The sequence below is a fragment of the Anser brachyrhynchus genome, assembly GCF_964034855.1.
Source record: "Anser brachyrhynchus genome assembly, chromosome: W".
NCBI lineage: Eukaryota > Metazoa > Chordata > Aves > Anseriformes > Anatidae > Anser > Anser brachyrhynchus.
The window spans coordinates 25971849-25985974 of NC_137704.1; the positions used below are offsets into that span (position 1 = coordinate 25971849).

Below are 14126 nucleotides of genomic sequence, written 5' to 3' on the forward strand. Positions count from 1 at the left end.
GGAGCCACTCCAGCCCTCAATGTTACTCACACACCGTCTGATAAAACCTTCCACCCCAAGAAGGTGGAAGACGGGGGAGCCCGGGACGGACATTTTGTGATCCCGGCAGCTTGCGGAAAAAAAAAACAGAGGGCGTTTATTTCAACAGAGGTTTTTGGAAAAGCTGAAACACAGTCAGGAAGGACAAAACACCGCCTGCCAGCACCTAGAGTGAGGAGGCGATTCGGATTTCCCTTTCCGATTTGGGCTGAATTCCCTCCGTAACGTTCCAACGCCGCGGCTCCTTCGGTGACAGCCTGTGAAAGCCAACGCTCTCCCGCCACGGCTCTGACCTTTTCGGCGCTCTGATTAGGTGACTCGTCAAGTCCTGCTCTTCGCCAGCCTTGATGGCCTCTTCGAGAGAGAAAAGGGGAGAGGCAGGAAGGCGCAGCATCAGCGGCAGCTCATTAAACGCACACAGGAAAAGCCACCTCCCCGGATTTGGGATGGCAGCCTGCCAGATACACGCACGACGGGCTCTGTGCACCCTGTGCCCCCCCTCGAGAGCACGGTGCAGCTGGCGGGGACGTGGTGGCAGCAGTCCCTAGTCCATTCTGCAAGGATTGCATCCAGGCCGGACACAGATCTATCATTTCCTCCCCGTTTTCAGTAGCAAAGCATCAGGAGCAAGCCCAAGACAAGAAGTGTCGTGCAAATAACCATAAGGCTTAAATTCTCACAGTCATCATTTAAACGGGGTTGATTTCAGACTCAGCTCTTGGCAACTAACTCACAACTGGTCTATTTTGCTCTAAACCCGCTCCTACAGCCAAGACTTTTTCCCCTCTCCAAGGAGTGGCATGCCCAGTAATTGCTGGTTTATTGCAGTTTAATCAGTGCAGGGTTGATCTTCCTTGAATGTATCCAAACGCCTTTAAGATTTCTCGTATATTATATGTGTACGTGGGCATAATTTGGGTCCAGTCTTGCCATTTACTTGGACTGAAAGCACTCTGCACTAAATTCTGCAGACAGCCTGATATGCTAAATCTCTCCTTGCCTATAAAATATCATTAATACAGTCACCGGTGATATATTGCTATGAAAGGTCACACGAGTTACAAGTCGTTTGTTACAGGAATTCGGGATGAGACTCTACAGAGAAAGTGTTAAAATAATCATGCAGTAGCCATACGGAGAAAGCTGTTAGCAAAATTAAAAGGTTATCTCAAGGGGCAGTTCCCACTGAAGTTCGTTTGATCAGGAAGGATCTACCTGCAAGGTGTGGGTGGGGATGTCCTGGAGTGAGGGAGAGCAGAGCTGCTCTAAAAGCAGCCAGTTCCCCCAGGCTCCTGCCTGGGAATCAGGGAAATTTCCATCGAAACTGCTCTATTTTCTGCAAAATGTTTCAATTTCAATGAATCAGCGTTTGCTGATGAAACCGGGTCAAGGAAGTCGGGTTCATATTCCGTCTTCACAATCCTCTTTAAGAGGATTATTTTCAAAGGTCAGATCCACCTCCTTCATAGGTCTTCTAGATTAGCGAATAATTGAGAGTTGGACCAACATGTGCACGGAGCCAAGCTAAAAGCTGACAGCTGAGCACCTCTTTTAGCTCTTGAATCTCAGTTCATGGATGGGTCGCTTGAAGAGATCAGATGGAAAAAAACCATCCCTGCAATATGATGTGATGTGGCAGCTCCTGTACCTAATGCTTACCTGCTATATGCTCATCAAACATTAAATTCATCTGCAAAAACTTGGTCAATACCAACAAGGATTTTACCCAAGGGTGTGCAAGGAATACAAACCTTGCCTAGCCACGCATGCTGGTCAGAAGCATAGTGGGGCTTAGGCTCCTGAATTTAGCATGTCGCCAGCAGCCAAGTTCCTAAATACAGAAGAGTCTGAAGCTGTGGCTTTTATCGGGTGGACTTAGACTCTAATCAGATGGATAAAAGCTTTCCACAAGACCTTTCGGCAAACCTTCAGCATTAGTTATCCAACGAGCTCGTGTCCTGCCTCTCTCCTTCTCAATGCAAGCAGATTCCAGTTAAAACTAAAGATATTTTCTTTCTGTAGGTAGCTAATTGACTGTGAATGCCAATTCAGTGTAATAAAGTTGGTGACATTTTTTAAAGGGATGTCATTTTTTTTAATTATTAAGAATACTCACCCATTTTTCCTTCGAATCGGGTGAAGTGCTAAATTTCCTGACAAAAGTAATTGCGTTGCATAATAAAAAGTCCAGAGCAGAATGGGCACTTCATAGTTCTCCGGGGGTTGGGATGGAGGAGTTTGTGTGTTAGATTTTTTCCCTTTACTTGGAGGTGAAACACAAATTCCGTGGATTTCCTCTTCCCCCAGGGTGAGCAGATTGTGTCCTGCCGGTCCCGGCTGGGTGCCGGGCTGCTGAGGAAGCGATCTGGTTGCTTTATGGTTGAGAGAGCTCCCTTTCCTCCAAATTTTTTAGAGGTCTGCAAAACAGATAGAGCGTGAGATGATGTGCGAGCAACTGTAAAGCACTTCGAGAGATTGCTTAGGAAAATGGCAGATTATCCAGCGTTAGAAGCGTTAGGAACAGAACTAAACCACCGCGTGTTAGATGGGGGACAACAACTGACGGTGACAAACGAGGAGAATACAGTAACGCGCGTTAGCTATAATAACTGTGATGTGATCAGTTCGCTGGCTGAATGTGGAAAATCAGCGTTCGACCGTCATTTCTGTTGCTGTCACAAAGCATTACGGTGCGCACGTGGCACTGAGACCTGCCCTTGCTCGGGGAATTCAGATCCAGCAGCCCGGTTTTCCTACTCTTCCTCGTTCTTCACATTTAAATTTAACACAGACGCCCACCGAAACCAAAAATTACGAATCACTGAAGTTTCTGCCAAGTTTCCCTCCTATTTCAGTGCTGTTTAAAGAAAAGCACAAAATTTCTTATTCTGCTTCCCCTCTTCTCCTGCTTTCCTAAAGCTGTCTTTATGTGGCACTGTGCCAAACGCTTTAATAAATTAAATATAAAATAATAATAGATTAATAAAAATTATTAATAAATTAATAAAAAATAACTCAGGTTTTACTGATAGCAAATCTGCTGCTTCTTTTCCAGATTCTCTGTCCCGGAAAAGCTACACTGCATTTTTCAAAGCCCTCTTTTCCATTTGTCTTCCTATGTTCATTTATTCTCTCCTCCAATATTTGCTCAGCAGCATCGCGTACTGTTAAGGCTTAATGGACCTGTCCCCATAATAATGGACCACATCATTTTTTTGTCCTTTTCCTCAATGTAGACATCCTGTTTGATACCCCTAGCTCACACAGTCCTCCTCTTGCTTTGATTAAATACATTCAGCCTTCCTTCTCCCCAGCTTCTCAGTTCACTTTCTAGGGGGAATTCTCTCCTTCTTCCAATTATAATTTTGCACTCGATGTCCAGGGAGAAGTTCTTGGAGTTAATGCCTCCGTTTTCCCTCGTTTCTCACATCTATGGGCGTTTAGAAATGCAAGTATGGAGGCACCAGCCCCACTTGACAAGGCTGATCATAAGAAAATTCTTAAAAATAAGAATATTTCATAAGAAAACATAAGAACAATAAGAAAACGTTCTAGGCAGTGACTAATAAAAGCCTGGCCGTATCAGATGCCATCTCCCACCTTCTCATTATACATTAAGGACTGCCAAATATTAGGTAGAACAAAATCTGCTACAGTTATCCTCCCGTGGCACATTTCTAACGAATCATCTCCAGGGGTTCGGGCATGTTTGCCCTCAAAAAGCCCCTCTCTTTTCCACTGGTCATCATGCATTTGTGACATTTATTTATTTTTTTTGGTGCCATTTAGCTTCCAAATCTTATATTCGAGCAGAAAGCAAAATGAAAGCATCGCACATTTTACGTGGCCTCCTGTCTAAGCTGCACACTTGAGCTGGTTTAGTTCGGTAAATTCATTTAGATACTCATCAAGTTATGCTCTTTTTATTTCCTCATCAAACTGGACGGATTTTTTTTTTCTTAGTTCAGCGGATTTGGAACGTGGTTAGATCAACAAAGCGATCGCAAACCTTTGTCACTTTCTACAACTCATTTATCACCATCAAAACAAATGAATATTCCAGTCGTCCTGAAATGACACGTATTAGAGATAATGCCCTTCATAAAATGAGGCATGTAACTAAACCATTATCGCTGAGTGTACAAGAACTTTGTTTTTCTCCCCAAGACAAACGAGAGCTGCTCCTCGAGGGGGTTGCTAATAAGATTCTGTGGCAGAAGGAGTTGGTTAGGCACAAAGAGGGAGCTCAGCTCTCAGTTCCTCTCCGTGTTGCTAAAGGGACTTTCAAATGAAATATTCGCTTGAGCAGCAACCACACAAAAATGTTTGAGATTAATATTTAGGGACGGAAGGGTTGGTTAGGATAAAACAATACCCATAAAAGTCAATCATCTTTGAACCTCTTCACGAACCACAAGTTTCAGAGGACATTTGTTTGTACCAAATTCCAAGACAGAGCGGATAAGCGTTTAGATCTGGGCGTGTACAAAATTCAATTTGATGTAAATCAATTGAAATTTTTTACGTCCACCCACCGCTGCATGTACATCCCATTAAAATTTCACGGGCGGACTTTTTCCTCGTGAAATCTCTGATAAATTCTGTTCAGTGCCATGGTCAGTTCCTTCCTGCCACTGACGGGTTCCTCCTGCAATAAACCTGCTGTTGGAAAGCTGCTTCGGAGGGGGAAATGGTGAAAGACTTTCTAATTAAAAAGGAGCTGGATTAATCCGTTAACAAGCTGAATCACCCCTTTTGGCTCAAATAACCACCTTCATCCGGTGCTTTTGGTGTTCACCTGTAAATGAAATGATGAGGAGGATTATTTCAGTCTAATTTTTTATTTCCAAATGCCTATGTAAAAAAGACACCTGCCCATTGGTAACTGGTGCTTTATGTACTTATAAATACAATTATTGGTAATTAGTACTTTATGTACTCAGGTACCGACAGCTTTATGTGCTACCAAATGACTGAAAATCAGGTCATTTACCCAGGTAAAAAACAAAACAGGTGACTAATTCTAGGTATTCAAAGAGCTGCAGCCTGTTTTAGTTAGTTTCTTTCTCTTCTAAATAAAACTCCTCTGTCATGGCTCACCAGGGAAAACCTCAAATATCCTTGTGGATGCTTATTAGTTTTTATTATATCACTTAGGCACAGGAGAAAGGGATTTCAAGATCTGCCCAGTAAGATGCAGACCAAAATGAAAGAAAAAACATGAAGACTTACAGGGTCTTTTACAGGCGAAAAAAACGAGAGCAAACCCAAAAGCATCTCCCTAGGATAACATTTAAATTAGTGTAAATCTAGAAGGAGTCCTCCTGATTACTCTGAAATCACAATGACATAATACAGGGAGAATCTGGCCCAGGTAAAAATAAAAATAAATAAATAATTTAAAAAAAAAAAAAAAAAAACAAGAAAACAAACTCACAAGAAAACAGAAGTGAATGAAGGATTTTCACGTTAATACCAACTGAAGAACTGAAGCCGGTACAAGAAAAGGGGGGAAAAAAAAGATAAATTAAATATTGAAAAGACTTTAAACAAGGCCGTTTTTTTTTTCTCGTTGAAAGTCAGATGTCTGATTTGGTTCCCTTCCAGTAGTGATATTTAAAAAAAACTTGTTCTGCATTTCGTTACAGTCCCCGACCGCCGAGGTACCAACCTGCTGCTTAATCTTTATTCAGGACGTAGAAAAACCTCTGTAATCTCCGGTGTTTTTCTGTGATCCCAGCCTCCTTTTGAATATATACAATACGTCCTCTGCCAATACAATCTGTGACCTTCTGGGGCGGATTGAACGAATTTAGGTCAAGAAAGCGGCCGTAGCCTTGCATTGGGGAATTCTTTTACCAGGCACCGTTGGGGATGGGAAGCAGAGGTTGCTTGGCATGCCAGTCAGGTCCGGAGACACTGAATTGGCTTGGACAAGGTAAGAATGAAATATGGATCTCTGCTCACCTGCTGATGCAAAAGCAGGGCTGAGACAGAAGCAGAAGAGTTTGTGCTTGGTTGAGTTGAAAATCCAAGCTTCCTCTTAGCGCCCAGAATTTGCATCTTGGCCCGGTCTGATGACAGCTACTATTTGCTAATATAAATGAAGGTACACTGGAACACAAGGTAAAGCTAAGGCAAATCAACTAAGGATTGATTACTTAATGCAGTTAATCCACCGTCCATAAATGAAGATGCTTTTATGCAAGAACCGAACGTCATTATTCAGTGAAATTTAATTTTCCTTTAACCTGCTTTAAATTATGTCATAGAATTAATGGGATCTGATCTTTCAGAAGCATAGGCTCCTAAACGTAATTTGTTAGACTAAAAAGCATGCTCAGACCGCCGTCAGCATTTCCCTTGTTCACACGTGGTCCAGGCCCTGTCACTTTATCCCTGTGTGCCTCCAAGAAGAGGTTTTTGGGTGGTCCTGTGTGGAGTTGGGCTTGAGGATTCTTGTGGATCCCTTCCAGCTCGGGATATTCTGTGGTTGTGCAGTGCAACGAGTAACCAGCCCCCAGCTGAACGTTGTGCCGGCGCTCAGCACCCTTGGAGCCCACCCTCCAGTGAATTTCCACCTACCTAGGGACTCCTGTGTATGCAATTTAAGTGGCCCCTCACTCCGTCTTCCCCTCCTTTCCTACACTCTCCCTGCCTAAGGGAGCTGAGGCCTGAGGGCAGAACTTGCCAATAAAGCCTGAGGCTTACACATGTGTAATATTTAGACATATCACATTGTATAGCATCTGTGCACAGTGTATATGTGTGTATGGTTTGTGTGTATTCCAATAGTACACTAGCTGGTTTAATGAACATACCCATACATGGTTTAATGAACATACCCATTCCCTACCTACCCATAATTTATGTGCAGAGATTCCTCAAGTTGAGCTGATTTGCTTCAGCTTATAGCGCAAAAATCTTCCCGTGGTCCAGCTGCCCTGCAAACGCAGTTCTTAAATGTCGACGGTTTACGTGCAATTAGCTGTGTATGAAAAAAAAAGAAAAAAGAATCTGTTGAGCTTGAAGCTGCCTTCTCATTTAAACAAAATCCCTGCCTTTCGGTTTGCACCCACACGTGCCTTTATTTTTTCCTAAGATGCAAAAAAAATGATAAAATGTAAATGATAAAACAATGATTGATAAATAATGATAGATAAATCGTAAATCAAGCAATTCAGATCCACAACAAATTCCATCCCTACAGGGTTTCCAGAAATGGTGATTTGGCTAGGAATGCTTGCTGACCTGAGACACAAGATGCTCTGCCTCCCCAAGCATATCCCAGGCATATTCAAGACAGGTTTCTGATGGCTATACATTACTGATGTCCATTAGCTGATTACAAAAGGCTAGCGTGCCATCCGTGGTTTTTTCTCTGCTGTTGCTGAGAACAAACACAATAGGAAATGTACGCCTGGAACCCCGACAGGCTATTTTTGTTTCATCTTGCAGCCTTCATTCAGTGGCAGATAATAGCTGGTTCATCTGCCTCTAGCTATTTGCTAAATGAGGATGTTGAAAATGTTTCAACAGCATTCCTATACAGTTCTTGATGTACGCTAAGAAAAAAACGTCATTGCATACAGGAGTTTGTCACCTTACCGACTGATGTTTGAGGCTGGTCCGTGTTGCTGTGTCGTACGATCAGAGGTCATAAAATCATTTAGGTTGGAAAAGACCCATAAGATCATCAAGTGCAACCATCAATGGATTGATGGATTTAGTATTCGACTGCCATGTGACAAAATGGCATGGACACGATATCCATACCTCCTGCAAGAACATATTTTCACTTAATATCCTCAAGTGCCCCCGAACTTCTCTAATTTGGCACAAATAGGACAACCGAAGCGAAGAACCACAAAAAAAAAATCAATGAATCAGCAAGAATCAGGTGTCACCAATAAGACATCTCAGTATTATTTACGATGTCCTTGGATTGCTGACCTTATCCATATTTATGGCTGTGGACAGCAAGGAAATAATTTTCATACAAATAGCTGTGAGTGAACAGTTCAGGATTTCCAAGCTGGCTGGAGGAAACCTTTCCAATTTAATAGGTATTTATTCATCACACTCACTAAACACGGACCAATCTCTAGCTTTGGTGAGCAAAGGAACAGAGAAATGTCATTTTTTTCCACCAAAACTTCTGGAGCCACCCTCTAGAGATCCCAGGTTCTTGTTGGTATCTGCCTTTCGGGAATGATGGGGAGAAGCTCACAGCAATTTTTTCTTTCCTTAAGGTTATTTTTTCAAGGGGCCACGATTATTCCAGTGAATACCTAAGACAGGAAGAGGAGAGAGCTCTTTAATTGATATCCAAGGTGACCTTCAGGCAACTTGGCTGAGAAAATTCCACAGTAAGAAGACTCTTTTTCTGCTGAATCGGTTGAAAATGTGAGCGCTGCCCCAGAATTAAAGTCTGGGACGGTAAAGCAGATAGCATGCGTCATTAAGAAGCACAATATTCCCAGAAATGACATGTGCTAAAGACAATCAGAGCCAGAAAGTTGAACGAGCCATTTCACCAAGTTCTCCCTTTTATAAATCCACATTTGAAACCGTGGTTCTGAAAGAATGAAGTTTTACGTTTTAATTACTTATTAAAGGAAGCGTGTAGGGCAGTTTAAAAAAAAAAATGTTTTAAGTTGAGATTTTCAAAATAATCCAGATATAAATTCTGATGGAATTCTGCGTATTTTCAGAGCCTAATTTTTAGGTTTCTTTGAAAATCTTTCTCTACAAATGTTATAGCTGGAATGAAGTTAAAATCAAACGTACACTGTTTTGCCAGTAGCAGAAAAGTCTGAAATCCTAAATGATGTCAGTCTTGTTCGGCTATAAGGATGTACCTTAATTCCCACACTTCAGTCATAGCAACCAAGGAATGAATCCAGGAGCCTTGGGGAAAATCTGGATTTGAGTAACACCCTTTCACCCCTGCAAAAAAATAAAATTAATAATAATTACATATATACATATATATATGGCTTTGAGCACATAAACCACTTCTCATTGTGTAGAAATCCACTGACAAGCTCCAGTGCCTGGTCAAGACCTATCAAGTATTATCGGTTAAGAACCAAAATTGATCAGAATTTTCCAAAAACGTGCCCTGGAGCATTACGGTTTAAATCTGAGGCCCAAATATTTTATCAAACAGAAGTATGGCACTCCATCCCTTTGATGCATAGTATAACCTGATATGCTATTCATGAAAATTTTTCTTCTTGTTGAGAATCTTAAGTTAAATTATATAATAATATATAATATATAATATATAATATATAATATATAATATATAATATATAATATATAATATATAATATATAATATATAATATATAATATATAATATATTATATATAATATATACTATTTTATATACTATTTTATATAATATTTTATGTTGGAAGGACCTCTGAAGATTGCCTAGTGTCGGATCACCTACTCCAAGCAGGGGCAACTTTAAAGTTAAATGGAGTTGCTTAGGGAAAACTGTTTTGAGTACGTCCAAGGATGGACATTGAAAAAAAAAAAAAAAAGGAGAGAAAATAAATTTTTATTTATAAAACAAGACATGGTTGCAACTTTCCACAGGAATAAAGGAAGAAAGGATGATGGAAATAATTGGTAAATCCTCACATAGTAGGAAAATTATTAAATAAAACACTCAGAATGAGTCTCGGGCATGGGCCACGTCCAGTGCTTCAGCAGATGGCAGAAAAACGTGCGCTGTGATTTCCAGACTGCTCCTTCCTGCCCCCAGACCAAGGAATTGGTTGCACCCGCAGCGAGGAGGTAAATCAGCCCAGTCCTACCAGAGATGCTGACCCCTGGGGAGCTGCGGTGCATCCTGACTTACCTGCCGGCTCTGGGCATGGCTGCTCTCCACTACATCCCAGGAAAACTCCCTTCCCTCCTCCTCCCTCCTCATTTCCCCCATTTCACAGGTCAAGGAAGGAAAAATACCGAGAGCTTTGAGACGGTTCAGGTGATGGAGAGGGAAAAGTGGTCTTCGTAAGGGGCCCGAATAAAGGCAGGGTGCTTCAGTAATCGAGATACGCGACGAGGATGGCTCGAACGAGGATCCGGGAGGTGTTCTGCAGAAATAACTGGCAGGACCTGGACACGTCCTGGATGTGAGGAGCTGTAGGTCACAAAGAAGATGCCAGGTTCCTGGCCTGACGAGCAATACTGGGCTGCAAACAAGACTGAGAAAGGATAATGGTATTAATAACGCGAATAGTAATGGCCTCAGCTTTGGGATTTGGTTCAGGTGGCACTTTGCTGGGATGCTTCCAACCTTCTCTAGCCTTTTATTTATCACCTTTCCTTCCCCTTTGTCTTTGCACGCGCATACCGGTCAGCTGAAGCTCCGAATAGGCGGTTTCTTTTTATTTTGGAGCAGTTGAACAACCCAGCATGGTTTCAGCAGTTGTCATATCTTCATTAGTTAATTCTGCAAATAATATTTCCATAAAGTTTCAGATAATAGAGCACTTGTGGGGCTTTTCTCTGCATCATTTATCTTCATTTGTAGGTATCTGACAAGTCGAGCGGTTTTCAGTTGGTTTTAAATGATTTATAATATATGACTAAAGATGGCAAATGATTTTTATTAGGATGTGAGCCCATGTAAGGGGAAAAAATAAAATGGCAGCCTCCTAAGACACAATTAATCCATTTCGAATATCCTGGATATATTTATTTTTGACACGTAATGTGGGGTACGTACAGTGCCAGAGGAAGCACTCTCTGCTTTATTTACTTTCTAACTTGATATAATTCCTGTTCTTAGATATAAGAACATATGCAAACTGACATATAGAGCTAGTTTAATTAAAAGAAATTTAAAATGAAACAACAAAACTCTTGAACGTACACAAAAAGGAAATACATTGCTAGCTGAGGGAAGAAAGCCTGGTTATTATAGAAGCGAACCACGTGCTTTTATAATTAAAACAGTCCCACAAAGGACTGAAGAGGGTAAATTACATAAATCTGACCCAAATCAGAACACCTCCATTTATAAGGTAGGAAATACCTTTCAGATCAGCTGAAGACTAGGTAGCTCCAAAGCCCTTTGCTTTACTTGCAACACGAGAAGATATCCAGCATTTGCCTAAGATCCCATTTTCTCCTCTTTTACCTTAATTTCTTTTCTCCTGACATTTTAAAAACTTCCTTTTTACTCCCCAAATATTCGCCTGCTCGGATAGTAAATTAAATGTGGTTAGCGCCCTTAATGTTTAGGTTATTGTACATATGATGTGTATTACACAGATACAGTATTTGTAGGGGGTTATACGCACAAATAAATAATGAAAATAGCTGTGATTTGTAAAAGAATATATCTATATACAAGTATATCTATATCTATATACAAATCCCAGCAAAATTCCAGACGCGGTGGCTTGGGCGCATTTTCTTTGAACTAAATTTCTTTACCTGTCTCCAAACCACAATCTTAGCATTGAAAAAAAATAATAAAATTTACAACATATTTACTCTGTTTACTTTCTAACCCATCATTTATACTGATTTCAGGGTCTTCCTGGGCTTGGACAAGGGAGATATGGTTACCTCTTCCCTTATCATTAGCTTCCAGGCAGCGGCAGTGTGTCTGCGAAGTTTTCAGCACTCGATCTACTTAGAGAAAAATTCGTTGGTGACGTTTTCTGGCCTGCGTTTTCTATACGGGTAGTCTCGGAACTGACGTGGTTCTTGCAAGCCTTAAATTCTGTAAATAAGGTGTTGAATACAAGATATTTATTTAAGAGAATCTCCTAGACACACATGCACTCCAGGATACAGATAGATCCATTGCCACTGTAATTAAAATATGCACAGAGGAACCTTTCTAGTGATCTCGGAAGAAAAGCGTGTATTTCTTGAATATCGAGCTAGGAACAAAATTAACCTGACATTTGTATTTGACAAGTAAGTTAATGCTGCGCTAATCCCCTTCGGGACGCCGCAATTTTCACCTGTCAGAGATGTTTTAGCCCAAAGGGAGCAGCAGTCCCATCCCTTTCTGTTCTACTTGAGCTGGAGAAGAAAGAAAGAAAAAGAAAGAAAAGAAAAAAGGAAAAAAGGAATAAAAAAAAAAAAAGAAAAAGAAAAAAAAGAGAAAAAAAGGAAGAAAAAATGAAAAAAAAATAAAAAGAAGAAAAAAGAAACAAAAATAAAGAAGCCACATGTAACAGGCTGTAAGTCATTATGTTCTTACTATCCCTTGTTTTTCTAAACACATTTTGGGAGAAAAAGGGCTGTGGAAGGCTTTGCACGTCCCTGTGGATACCCTGGGAGGAGAAATATCTGCCTGTAGAGAAGGTGAAAGTCTGCGGCAGCTGCATCCTGCCAAGCAGCAGGCTGAGAAGTTTCCCTCTCCCAAACTAGGCAGGTGGGGGGCTGGGGTATTTTTATTATTTATTTTTTTTTAACACAGATATAAATAAGTTTCGCTTGAGACTTAATTGTTAATTAGTCCACTTTAAAACCAGATATGTTAAATTCATTACGGCGCTAACCCAGTTTGAGATGCATTAGCATTCATCTTCCCCGCTTAATCACTCCAGTATTCATTTAAAATTCTCTCAGTAATCTAGTCTGCAAATTTTCAAGTTGATGGAAATGTCAAAAGCAAAAGGGAGAAACGTCTAATTAGCTGAGTACCTTGCTTGTTGCAATTTCTTGGCAAATAATAAGGGGACTTATGTAATGCTCGCTGCAAGAGGGTGCGGTATTTCATAGGAGCCTTTGAACGAAACAAAGAATAGCTCGTGATGACTGATTGTCTGGGCAATAGTGAGGAATAATAGAGAAATAGTAGAGAAATAGAAATAATAGACATTATTTCTGTCTATGGTACAGAAACGTAAAATCTGAGTGGTTCTAAGGTTCAAAAAAGGGAAAAAAAAAGAAAAAAAAGGAAAAAAAATGACAGCTTTCCTATTTCAGATTCCTAAAAAAAAATTAAAAATTAAAGAAAAAAATAAAGAAAGCTTCAATTGACTAAAGTGAGATGGATTTTATTTATTTTTTAAAGGAGTGTTTTGTTTGTTTATATTAGGGCCCAAAGATTGTATACGAATTGGCTGTGGCAATACCTAGGTGAGGCTGCGTAACTGCTATTTCTGCATCTCGTCACCAGGTTCCTTCACTGTGGCTAGCTTTAAATGAACGTGTAAATTAAATCCGTCTTCGAGTGCCTAAGATCTTCAGGCAGGAAACGCTGGATTTGTTTGGGGAGGCACAAATTATATATAAGTACTAATCAGTGCTAGCCACTAATGAATTCTGCTTTTTTTTTCTCTCTCTCGTCGCCAGATGTTAGTCAAAGTCTAAAAGTTCCTTTATTTTCCTTGAATGCAATTACTAAGCAAACGTTTTGGAGAAAGAAAATTCACGACCTCATTAAAGAGGAGCCACGGCCCTTTGCCATTTCCATTTCTGTTCTGTTCTGGAATCGGGATGACTGCTGTTAAATACCAAAATCCATCACGAGTTACACCACCAAAGAATGCAAGATGCTGCAGTTATTTCCTTCTCTTCATCAGAGAAGTGTCGAGATGGTTTCGACACCTGTGTATAGGATTTTTTATAGTGATATTGTGCACCAGGGTAACGTCAAATATCTACCAGCAGTGACATAACGCGGGCAAGGGTAGGAAAAAAAGTGTTATTTCACATCCTGACAAGCACAAAGAAGTTTGAAGAGCTGATTTCCCACTGCAATCAGCTGGGTTCCTGTCCTAGGGAAAGGCTAAAGACTGAGTAAAAGATGTTGGAGTAGAAAATGATGAATAGAAAGAAAGTAAAAAAAGAGAACGGATGAGAAAAGGGTGAAGGGTAATGCAAAGCGAAGCAGGAAACATGGATCAGCCAGGAGATAGCGGTGATTTTGGTTAGTGACCTTGAGATAGCTCACCTGGGACCTGTTTTTCAGAGACTGGAGGGAATCCCTTGACTTTCAGAGACGCTCAGGAAACCAGATTGCAGCCCAGAATTACCAGGCGCTTTTGTAAAGAGCTCCTTTGCTAGCCCAAAAAGTGCATCTGTGGGTGGAAAATGTTC

At 40.8% G+C, this 14126-nt stretch overlaps 1 long non-coding RNA gene across 2 annotated transcripts; it reads right to left on the reverse strand.

The window, feature by feature from the left end:
* Positions 1–3825: 3825 nt before the first annotated feature.
* Positions 3826–13555, reverse strand: LOC308184962. Of its 2 annotated transcripts, XR_013943060.1 has the most exons (7): positions 11634–13555; positions 10411–10509; positions 10020–10261; positions 8830–8988; positions 8270–8330; positions 6900–7027; positions 3826–4837 (listed from the first exon to the last, which is right to left on the reverse strand). It is a non-coding gene; the product is annotated as an uncharacterized lncRNA (long non-coding RNA). The 2 variants fall into 2 exon arrangements; XR_013943061.1 differs by having other exon boundaries at positions 10020–10509.
* Positions 13556–14126: the final 571 nt, after the last annotated feature.